Source organism: Carcharhinus amblyrhynchos, chromosome 12 (genome assembly GCF_965287045.1).
Source record: "Carcharhinus amblyrhynchos chromosome 12, sCarAmb.v2.hapA, whole genome shotgun sequence".
NCBI lineage: Eukaryota > Metazoa > Chordata > Chondrichthyes > Carcharhiniformes > Carcharhinidae > Carcharhinus > Carcharhinus amblyrhynchos.
The window spans coordinates 87,935,394-87,948,038 of record NC_137335.1 but is presented as its reverse complement, the minus strand read 5'-3'; the positions used below and the strand labels follow the sequence as shown (position 1 = coordinate 87,948,038).

The following is a 12,645-nucleotide window of genomic DNA, read 5'->3' as shown; positions in this document are numbered from 1 at the left end:
AATTCTTAACTGCTAGACTATTTCTATTAGTTCCAATTTAAGCAACATTCCTCATAGAATTAAACTCCTCTTCAAAATCAGTTAGCAAAAACACAGGCTTACATGAATTGCTGACCCTCAAGCCTTTTAACACCTCTGGAGAGAGATACCTATTTTCTCGTAGGTTCCAGAATTTAATCTCGAGAGAGAGAAATAGAAACTGCCTGCTTGTCTCTCTGTAAGCCTAGCTCCACCCATGACTCTTCTTGTCATCAACCTAATTAAACCCTACTCTGAAATCCCTGGGGACAACCCACAAGATGGGCAAGTTGCCTGTTAAGGAAAAGTTGGACAGGATAGGATTGTATCTGTTGGAGTTTAGAAGAATAAGAAGCGACTTGATTGAAATAAGGTGGATGTGGAGAGGATGTTTCCTGTTGTGGAATCTAGAACCAGGAAACACTGTTTAAAAATAAGGAGTCGCTGATTTTAAGAGTTTTTTTCTTTCAGAAGGTGTGAGTCTCTGAGGCAGTGGAAGCAAAGCCTTTGAATATTGTTAAGGCAGAGTGAGATAGCTTCTTGATTAACAAGGGGATAGGGTTATGGGGGAATCAGCACAAATGTGGGGATGACGTTACAATCAGACCAGCCTGAATGGTGGAGCAGGCTCCAGGGGCCAAATAGCTTCTTCCTGCTTCTAATTCATGTGTTTGGATGTTCTGTTCATATCAACTCCCTCTGTTTCTGACTTGAACATAAGAACATAAGAAATAGGAGCAGGAGTAGGCCATCTAGCCCTTCGAGCCTGCCCCGCCATTCAATAAGATCATGGCTGATCTGTCGTGGCTCAGTTCCACTTTCCCGCCCTCTCCCCATAACCCTTAATCCCCTCTCTTATCAAGAACCCATCAACCCGCTTCTTAAAAATATTTAGCGAGGCAGCCTCCACCACTTCAACGGGCAGAGAATTCCAGAGATTCACCACCCTTTGAGTGAAGAAGTTCCTCCTCAACTCCGTTCTAAACCGCGCCCCCCCTTTATCTTGAGGCTGTGCCCCCTAGTCCTACTGTCCTTTCTGAGCGGGAAGAGTCTCTCCACCTCTATCCTATCCATCCCATGTGAGATAGTAAAACACAATTTTCCCTTCAAAAACCCATGCCTCTTACTTAATTAACCCACATTTATCCATTGTAACTGCTAACTTTATCCCAGTAACTGTTCCAACAAGTTTCCCAACCATTGAACTTAAAAGGGTTTTATTGACAGAATAACAGATACCCGGGAGTGAGTTACAGACTGGAATCTAATCGAGGGGTTCGGGGTGGTTTATATACAGAATAACAGATACCCGGGAGTGAGTTACAGACTGGAATCTAATCGAGGGGTTCGGGGTGGTTCATATATAGAATAACAGATACCCGGGAGTGAGTTACAGACTGGAATCTAATCGAGGGGTTCGGGGTGGTTTATATACAGAATAACAGATACCCGGGAGTGAGTTACAGACTGGAATCTAATCGAGGGGTTCGGGGTGGTTTATATATAGAATAACAGATACCCGGGAGTGTGTTACAGACTGGAATCTAATCGAGGGGTTCGGGGTGGTTTATATATAGAATAACAGATACCCGGGAGTGAGTTACAGACTGGAATCTAATCGAGGGGTTCGGGGTGGTTTATATACAGAATAACAGATACCCGGGAGTGAGTTACAGACTGGAATCTAATCGAGGGGTTCGGGGTGGTTTATATATAGAATAACAGATACCCGGGAGTGAGTTACAGACTGGAATCTAATCGAGGGGTTCGGGGGGGGTTTATATACAGAATAACAGATACCCGGGAGTGAGTTACAGACTGGAATCTAATCGAGGGGTTCGGAGTGGTTTATATATAGAATAACAGATACCCGGGAGTGAGTTACAGACTGGAATCTAATCGAGGGGTTCGGGGTGGTTTATATATAGAATAACAGATACCCGGGAGTGAGTTACAGACTGGAATCTAATCGAGGGGTTCGGGGGGGGGTTATATACAGAATAACAGATACCCGGGAGTGAGTTACAGACTGGAATCTAATTGAGGGGTTCGGAGTGGTTTATATACAGAATAACAGATACCCGGGAGTGAGTTACAGACTGGAATCTAATCGAGGGGTTCAGGGTGGTTTATATATAGAATAACAGATACCCGGGAGTGAGTTACAGACTGGAATCTAATCGAGGGGTTCGGGGTGGTTTATATACAGAATAACAGATACCCGGGAGTGAGTTACAGACTGGAATCTAATCGAGGGGTTCGGGGTGGTTTATATACAGAATAACAGATACCCGGGAGTGTGTTACAGACTGGAATCTAATTGAGGGGTTCGGAGTGGTTTATATACAGAATAACAGATACCCGGGAGTGAGTTACAGACTGGAATCTAATCGAGGGGTTCAGGGTGGTTTATATATAGAATAACAGATACCCGGGAGTGAGTTACAGACTGGAATCTAATCGAGGGGTTCGGGGTGGTTTATATACAGAATAACAGATACCCGGGAGTGAGTTACAGACTGGAATCTAATCGAGGGGTTCGGGGTGGTTTATATACAGAATAACAGATACCCGGGAGTGTGTTACAGACTGGAATCTAATCGAGGGGTTCGGGGTGGTTTATATACAGAATAACAGATACCCGGGAGTGAGTTACAGACTGGAATCTAATCGAGGGGTTCGGGGTGGTTTATATACAGAATAACAGATACCCGGGAGTGTGTTACAGACTGGAATCTAATCGAGGGGTTCGGGGTGGTTTATATATAGAATAACAGATACCCGGGAGTGAGTTACAGACTGGAATCTAATCGAGGGGTTCGGGGTGGTTTATATATAGAATAACAGATACCCGGGAGTGAGTTACAGACTGGAATCTAATCGAGGGGTTCGGGGGTGGTTTATATATAGAATAACAGATACCCGGGAGTGAGTTACAGACTGGAATCTAATCGAGGGGTTCGGGGTGGTTTATATACAGAATAACAGATACCCGGGAGTGAGTTACAGACTGGAATCTAATCGAGGGGTTCGGGGTGGTTTATATACAGAATAACAGATACCCGGGAGTGTGTTACAGACTGGAATCTAATCGAGGGGTTCGGGGTGGTTTATATATAGAATAACAGATACCCGGGAGTGAGTTACAGACTGGAATCTAATCGAGGGGTTCGGGGTGGTTTATATATAGAATAACAGATACCCGGGAGTGAGTTACAGACTGGAATCTAATCGAGGGGTTCGGGGTGGTTTATATACAGAATAACAGATCCCGGGAGTGAGTTACAGACTGGAATCTAATCGAGGGGTTCGGGGTGGTTTATATATAGAATAACAGATACCCGGGAGTGAGTTACAGACTGGAATCTAATCGAGGGGTTCGGGGTGGTTTATATATAGAATAACAGATACCCGGGAGTGAGTTACAGACTGGAATCTAATCGAGGGGTTCGGGGTGGTTTATATATAGAATAACAGATACCCGGGAGTGAGTTACAGACTGGAATCTAATCGAGGGGTTCGGGGTGGTTTATATACAGAATAACAGATACCCGGGAGTGAGTTACAGACTGGAATCTAATCGAGGGGTTCGGGGTGGTTTATATATAGAATAACAGATACCCGGGAGTGAGTTACAGACTGGAATCTAATCAAGGGGTTCGGGGTGGTTTATATACAGAATAACAGATACCCGGGAGTGTGTTACAGACTGGAATCTAATCGAGGGGTTCGGGGTGGTTTATATATAGAATAACAGATACCCGGGAGTGAGTTACAGACTGGAATCTAATCGAGGGGTTCGGGGTGGTTTATATACAGAATAACAGATACCCAGGAGTGAGTTACAGACTGGAATCTAATCGAGGGGTTCGGGGTGGTTTATATATAGAATAACAGATACCCGGGAGTGAGTTACAGACTGGAATCTAATCGAGGGGTTCGGGGTGGTTTATATATGGAATAACAGATACCCGGGAGTGAGTTACAGACTGGAATCTAATCGAGGGGTTCGGGGTGGTTTATATACAGAATAACAGATACCCGGGAGTGAGTTACAGACTGGAATCTAATCGAGGGGTTCGGGGTGGTTTATATATAGAATAACAGATACCCGGGAGTGAGTTACAGACTGGAATCTAATCGAGGGGTTCGGGGTGGTTTATATATAGAATAACAGATACCCGGGAGTGAGTTACAGACTGGAATCTAATCGAGGGGTTCGGGGTGGTTTATATACAGAATAACAGATACCCGGGAGTGAGTTACAGACTGGAATCTAATCGAGGGGTTCGGGGGGGTTTATATATAGAATAACAGATACCCGGGAGTGGGTTACAGACTGGAATCTAATCGAGGGGTTCGGGGTGGTTTATATATAGAATAACAGATACCCGGGAGTGAGTTACAGACTGGAATCTCATCGAGGGGTTCGGGGTGGTTTATATATAGAATAACAGATACCCGGGAGTGTGTTACAGACTGGAATCTAATCGAGGGGTTCGGGATGGTTTATATATAGAATAACAGATACCCGGGAGTGAGTTACAGACTGGAATCTAATCGAGGGGTTCGGGGTGGTTTATATATGGAATAACAGATACCCAGGAGTGAGTTACAGACTGGAATCTAATCGAGGGGTTCGGGGTGGTTTATATACAGAATAACAGATACCCGGGAGTGAGTTACAGACTGGAATCTAATCGAGGGGTTCGGGGTGGTTTATATACAGAATAACAGATACCCGGGAGTGAGTTACAGACTGGAATCTAATCGAGGGGTTCGGGGTGGTTTATATATGGAATAACAGATACCCGGGAGTGAGTTACAGACTGGAATCTAATCGAGGGGTTCGGGGTGGTTTATATATAGAATAACAGATACCCGGGAGTGAGTTACAGACTGGAATCTAATCGAGGGGTTCGGAGTGGTTTATATATAGAATAACAGATACCCGGGAGTGAGTTACAGACTGGAATCTAATCGAGGGGTCCGGGGTGGTTTATATACAGAATAACAGCTCCCCGGGAGTGAGTTACAGACTGGAATCTAATCGAGGGGTCCGGGGTGGTTTATATAAAGAATAACAGATACCCGGGAGTGAGTTACAGACTGGAATCTAATCAAGGGGTTCGGGGTGGTTTATATACAGAATAACAGATACCCGGGAGTGAGTTACAGACTGGAATCTAATCGAGGGGTTCGGGGTGGTTTATATATAGAATAACAGATACCCGGGAGTGAGTTACAGACTGGAATCTAATCGAGGGGTTCGGGGTGGTTTATATATAGAATAACAGATACCCGGGAGTGAGTTACAGACTGGAATCTAATCGAGGGGTTCGGGGTGGTTTATATACAGAATAACAGCTCCCCGGGAGTGTGTTACAGACTGGAATCTAATCGAGGGGTTCGGGGTGGTTTATATACAGAATAACAGCTCCCCGGGAGTGAGTTACAGACTGGAATCTAATCGAGGGGTTCGGGGTGGTTTATATACAGAATAACAGCTCCCCGGGAGTGAGTTACAGACTGGAATCTAATCGAGGGGTTCGGGGTGGTTTATATACAGAATAACAGATACCCGGGAGTGAGTTACAGACTGGAATCTAATCGAGGGGTTCGGGGTGGTTTATATATGGAATAACAGATACCCGGGAGTGAGTTACAGACTGGAATCTAATCGAGGGGTTCGGGGTGGTTTATATATAGAATAACAGATACCCGGGAGTGAGTTACAGACTGGAATCTAATCGAGGGGTTTGGGGTGGTTTATATATAGAATAACAGATACCCGGGAGTGAGTTACAGACTGGAATCTAATCGAGGGGTTCAGGGTGGTTTATATACAGAATAACAGATACCCGGGAGTGAGTTACAGACTGGAATCTAATCGAGGGGTTCGGGATGGTTTATATACAGAATAACCGATACCCGGGAGTGAGTTACAGACTGGAATCTAATCGAGGGGTTCGGGGTGGTTTATATACAGAATAACAGATACCCGGGAGTGAGTTACAGACTGGAATCTAATCGAGGGGTTCGGGGTGGTTTATATATAGAATAACAGATACCCGGGAGTGAGTTACAGACTGGAATCTAATCGAGGGGTTCGGGGTGGTTTATATATAGAATAACAGATACCCGGGAGTGAGTTACAGACTGGAATCTAATCGAGGGGTTCGGGGTGGTTCATATATAGAATAACAGATACCCGGGAGTGAGTTACAGACTGGAATCTAATCGAGGGGTTCGGGGTGGTTTATATACAGAATAACAGATACCCGGGAGTGAGTTACAGACTGGAATCTAATCGAGGGGTTCGGGGTGGTTTATATATAGAATAACAGATACCCGGGAGTGAGTTACAGACTGGAATCTAATCGAGGGGTTCGGGGTGGTTTATATACAGAATAACAGATACCCGGGAGTGAGTTACAGACTGGAATCTAATCGAGGGGTTCAGGGTGGTTTATATACAGAATAACAGATACCCGGGAGTGAGTTACAGACTGGAATCTAATCGAGGGGTTCGGGGTGGTTTATATATAGAATAACAGATACCCGGGAGTGAGTTACAGACTGGAATCTAATCGAGGGGTTCGGGGTGGTTTATATACAGAATAACAGATACCCGGGAGTGAGTTACAGACTGGAATCTAATCGAGGGGTTCAGGGTGGTTTATATATAGAATAACAGATACCCGGGAGTGAGTTACAGACTGGAATCTAATCGAGGGGTTCGGGGTGGTTTATATACAGAATAACAGATACCCGGGAGTGAGTTACAGACTGGAATCTAATCGAGGGGTTCGGGGTGGTTTATATATAGAATAACAGATACCCGGGAGTGTGTTACAGACTGGAATCTAATCGAGGGGTTCGGGGTGGTTTATATACAGAATAACAGATACCCGGGAGTGAGTTACAGACTGGAATCTAATCGAGGGGTTCGGGGTGGTTTATATACTAACAGATACCCGGGAGTGAGTTACAGACTGGAATCTAATCGAGGGGTTCAGGGTGGTTTATATATGGAATAACAGATACCCGGGAGTGAGTTACAGACTGGAATCTAATCGAGGGGTTCGGGGTGGTTTATATACAGAATAACAGATACCCGGGAGTGAGTTACAGACTGGAATCTCATCGAGGGGTTCAGGGTGGTTTATATATAGAATAACAGATACCCGGGAGTGAGTTACAGACTGGAATCTAATCGAGGGGTTCGGGGTGGTTTATATATGGAATAACAGATACCCAGGAGTGAGTTACAGACTGGAATCTAATCGAGGGGGTTCGGGTGGTTTATATACAGAATAACAGATACCCGGGAGTGAGTTACAGACTGGAATCTAATCGAGGGGTTCAGGGTGGTTTATATACAGAATAACAGATACCCGGGAGTGAGTTACAGACTGGAATCTAATCGAGGGGTTCAGGGTGGTTTATATACAGAATAACAGATACCCGGGGAGTGAGTTACAGACTGGAATCTAATCGAGGGGGTTCGGGGTGGTTTATATATAGAATAACAGATACCCGGGAGTGAGTTACAGACTGGAATCTAATCGAGGGGTTCGGGTGGTTTATATACAGAATAACAGATACCCGGGAGTGAGTTACAGACTGGAATCTAATCGAGGGGTTCAGGGTGGTTTATATATAGAATAACAGATACCCGGGAGTGAGTTACAGACTGGAATCTAATCGAGGGGTTCGGGGTGGTTTATATACAGAATAACAGATACCCGGGAGTGAGTTACAGACTGGAATCTAATCGAGGGGTTCAGGGTGGTTTATATATAGAATAACAGATACCCGGGAGTGAGTTACAGACTGGAATCTAATCGAGGGGTTCGGGGTGGTTTATATACAGAATAACAGATACCCGGGAGTGAGTTACAGACTGGAATCTAATCGAGGGGTTCGGGGTGGTTTATATATAGAATAACAGATACCCGGGAGTGTGTTACAGACTGGAATCTAATCGAGGGTTCAGGGGTGGTTTATATACAGAATAACAGATACCCGGGAGTGAGTTACAGACTGGAATCTAATCGAGGGGTTCGGGGTGGGTTATATACAGAATAACAGATACCCGGGAGTGAGTTACAGACTGGAATCTCATCGAGGGTTCAGGGTGGTTTATATATAGAATTACAGATACCCGGGAGTGAGTTACAGACTGGAATCTAATCGAGGGTTCGGGGTGGTTTATATACAGGAATAACAGATACCCAGGGAGTGAGTTACAGACTGGAATCTCATCGAGGGGTTCAGGGTGGTTTATATACAGATACAGATACCCGGGAGTGAGTTACAGACTGGAATCTATCGAGGGGTTCGGGGTGGTTTATATATGGAATAACAGATACCCAGGAGTGAGGTTACAGACTGAATCTAATCGAAGGGGTTCGGGGTGGTTTATATACAGACTGGAATCTAATCGAGGGGTTCAGGGTGATTTATATATAGAATAACAGATACCCGGGAGTGAGTTACAGACTGGAATCTAATCGAGGGGTTCGGGTGGTTTATATATAGAATAACAGATACCCGGGAGTGAGTTACAGACTGGAATCTAATCGAGGGGTTCAGGGTGGTTTATATATAGAATAACAGATACCCAGGAGTGAGTTACAGACTGGAATCTAATCGAGGGGTTCGGGTGGTTTATATACAGAATAACAGATACCCGGGAGTGAGTTACAGACTGGAATCTAATCGAGGGGTTCGGGGTGGTTTATATATAGAATAACAGATACCCAGGAGTGAGTTACAGACTGGAATCTAATCGAGGGGTTCGGGGTGGTTTATATACAGAATAACAGATACCCGGGAGTGAGTTACAGACTGGAATCTAATCGAGGGTTCGGGTGGTTTATATATAGAATAACAGATACCCAGGATTACTGGCAGGATCAGCATTTGTTGCTTATCCCATTGTTACCTTGAACTGAGTGGCGTTCTCAGCCATTTTGGAAGGAAACTCAGAGTTGACCTTGTTGTGGTGGGTCTGGAATCACGTGTAGACCAGATGGGGTAAGGATACAGATATCCTTCCTGAAAGGACCTTGGCAAACAAGACTCAGTGATCGTTCATAGTCACTGTTACAAAGACTAGCTTTATAGTTCAGAATTTTATTAACCAAATTCAAATTCCACCTGATCATTAGCCTAGGCTGTGCGTTACAGCTTCAGAAACATTAGCACAACATCCCCATCTATCCTTTACTCTCCGTTATCGATCAATGAAACATAGAAAAACTACAGCACAATACAGGCCCTTCAGCCCACAAAGTTGTGCTGTACATGTCCCTACCTTAGAGATTACTAGGCTTACCTATAACCCTCTACCTTGCTAAGTTCCATGTACTTATTTAAAATCTCTTAAAAGACTCTATCGAATCCGCCTCCACCACCGTTGCCAGCAGCCCATTCCACACACCCACTACCCTCTGAGTGAAAAACTTACCTCTGACATCTCCTCTGTACCTACTCCCCAGCACCTTAAACCTGTGTCCTCTTGTGGCAATCATTTCAGCCCTGGGAAAAAAATCTCTGAGAATCCACCCTATCTATACCTCTCAACATCTTATACACCTCTATCAGGTCACCCCTTATCCTCGTCTCTCCAAGGAGAAAAGGCCGCGCTCCCTCAGCCTGTCCTCATAAGGCACGTTCCCCAATCCAGGCAACATCCTTGTAGATCTCCTCTGCACCCTTTCTATGGCTTCCACATCCTCCCTGTAATGAGGTGACCAGAACTGAGCTCAGTACTCCAAGTGGGGTCTGACCAGGGTCCTATATAGCTGCAGCATTATCTCTCGATTCCTAAACTCAATCCCTCGATTGATGAAGGCCAGTACACCATACGCCTTCTTAACCACAGCTACAACCTGCGCAGCTGGTTTGAGCGTCCTATGAACTCAGACCCCAAGATCCTTCTGATCTTCCACACTGCCAAGAGTTCTACCATTAATATTATATTCTGACATCCTATTTGACCTGCCAAAATGACTCATTTCACATTTATCTGGGTTGAAGTCCATCTGCCACTTCTCTGCCCAGTCTTGCATCCTTTCACTGTCTCGCTGCAACTTCTGACATCCCTCCACACTATCCACAACACCTCCAACCTTTGTGTCATCAGCAAACTTACCAACCCATCCCTCCACTTCCTCATCCAGGTCATTTATAAAAATCACAAACAGTAAGGGTCCCAGAACAGACCCCTGGGGCACTCCACTGGTGACTGACCTCCATGCAGAATATGTGACCCATCTATAACCACTCTTTGCCTTCTGTGGGCAAGCCAGTTCTGGATCCACAAAGTAATGTCCCCTTGGATCCCATGCCCTCCCACTTTCTCAATAAGCCTTGCATGGGGCACCTTATCAAATGCCTTGCTGAAGTCCAGATATACTACATCTACTGCTCTTCCTTCATCAATGTGTTTAGTCACATGTTCAAAAAATTCAATCAGGCTCATAAGGCATGATCTGCCTGTGACAAAGCCGTGCTGACTATTCTTAATCATATTATACTTTCTCCAAATGTTCATAAATCCTGCCTCTCAGGATCTTCTCCATCAACTGAGGGATTGAGTTTAGGAGTCGGGAGGTAATGCTGGAACTTTATAAGACCCTTGTCAGGCCTCATTTAGAGTATTGTGTGCAGTTCTGGTCGCCTCACTATAGGAAAGATGTAGAAGCTATTGAAAGGGTACAGAGGAGATTTACAAGGATGTTGCCTGGACTGGGAGGCATGCCTTATGAAGTTAGGTTGAGGGAGCTGGGTCTCTTTTCCCTGGAGAGACGAAGGTTGAGAGGCGACCTGATAGAAGTTTACAAAATGTTGAGAGGAATAGATAGGGTGGATTCTCAGAGGCTATTTCCCCGGGTTGAAATGGTCGCTACGAGAGGACACAGATTTAAGGTGCGGGGAGGGAAGTTCAGAAGTGATGTTAGGGGTAAGTTTTTCACTCAGAGGGTGGTGAGTGAATGGAATCGGCTGCCGTCAGTGGTGGTGGAGGCGAACTCGCTGGGGTCTTTTAAAAGACTCCTGGATGAGTATATGGGGTTTAATGAGATTGAGGGTTATAGATAGGTCTGTAGGTTGGTAGGTGATGATGTGATCGGCGCAACTTGTGGGCCGAAGGGCCTGTTTGTGCTGTAGTGTTCTATGTTCTATGTTAACTTACCAACCACTGAGGTTAGACTCACTGGTCTATAATTTCCTGGGCTATCTCTACTCCCTTTCTTGAATAAAGGAACAACATCCACAATCCTCCAGTCCTCCGGAACCTCTCCTGTCTCCATTGATGATGCAAAGATCATCGCCAGAGGCTCTGCAATCTCTTCCCTCGCCTCCCACAGTAACCTGGGGTACATCCCATCCGGTCCTGGCGACTTATCTAACTTGATGCTTTTCAAAAGCTCCGACACATCCTCTTTCTTAATATCTACATGCTCAAGCTTTTCAGTCCGCTGCAAGCCTGCACCACAACCACCAAGATCCTTTTCCACTGTGAATACTGAAGTAAAGTATTCATTAAGTACCTCTGCTATTTCTTCATCAATTGAATCATCAATTATTACCCAGTGATTGACCAGAGTCATTTGTGGTTGGTTAATGAGTGATCAATGGGTACGCAATAGTAACACTTCTCATGTGTCTGAGTGTGCTCTCCCTCAGCCAGGGTTTCATATTGGCCCCAAAGTCCCAAACCTTTCTTTAGGAGCCAGAGCTGCACAGTCTGGGCTTGCTCGTGGAAATCCACACCCTGTCCCCCCACCACCTCCTCCACCACCACCCCCCCCCCCCCCCCCCCCAGTGCCTTTGCTGCTGCACAGAGGGGGTTTCCTGTATGAGCTGCTGCTTCCACTACCCTGTCCCCACCCATCACCAGGACGTGTCTTGTTGCTGCCCAGTGGTGAAGGTTCCCAGTGGAGCAGTGTGGGGGGGTGTGGGGGTTGGGTGGTGGGGGGGGGGTTGTGGGGGGGGGGGGGGAGGGGGGGTTGTTGGGGGGGGAGGGGGGGGTGTGGGGTGGGTGGGTGGGGGGTTGTGGGGGGGGGGGAGGGGGGGTTGTTGGGGGGGGAGGGGGGGGTGTGGGGGTGGGTGGGTGGGATGAGGGGTGGGGTGGGGTGGGGGGAGGGGGAGTGGGTTGGGTGGGGTGGGGGGGAGGGGGAGGGGGGGGAAGGAAGGAAGGGGGGGAAGGGGGTGTGGGGGGGAAGGGGGGGTGTGGGGGGGGAAGGGGGGTGTGGGGGGAGGGGGGAAGGTGGGGTGGGGTGGGGGGGTGAGGGGGAGGGGGGGAAGGAAGGAAGGGGGGAAGGAAGGAAGGAAGGGGGGGAAGGTGGGGTGTGTGGGGGGGAAGGGGGGAAGGGTCGGGGGGGGAAGGGGGGAGGACATCCCTGTGAACCTGCTCTGGCCTGGCCAAACTCACCATCAACAGGGTCCGGACAGCGGGTGATCCAGGGGGTTGACTGACCTGACTGTCTGCCCCTGTACCGTGGCTACATTCGGGGCCGAGTGTCCCTGGAGAGAGTGTGTGTGGAGTCTATGAATACAACTGAGACTTTCCGTGCCTGGTGCGGATAGAGGTGCCTTCTCAAACCTCTCCATTAC

The 12,645-nt window shown here is 46.6% G+C and overlaps 1 protein-coding gene across 1 annotated transcript in view; it reads left to right on the top strand.

Moving 5' to 3' along the window:
- The window catches only part of adcy3a (adenylate cyclase 3a), a 66,897-nt gene that overhangs the window by 10,148 nt on the left and 44,104 nt on the right, over window positions 1–12,645 (top strand).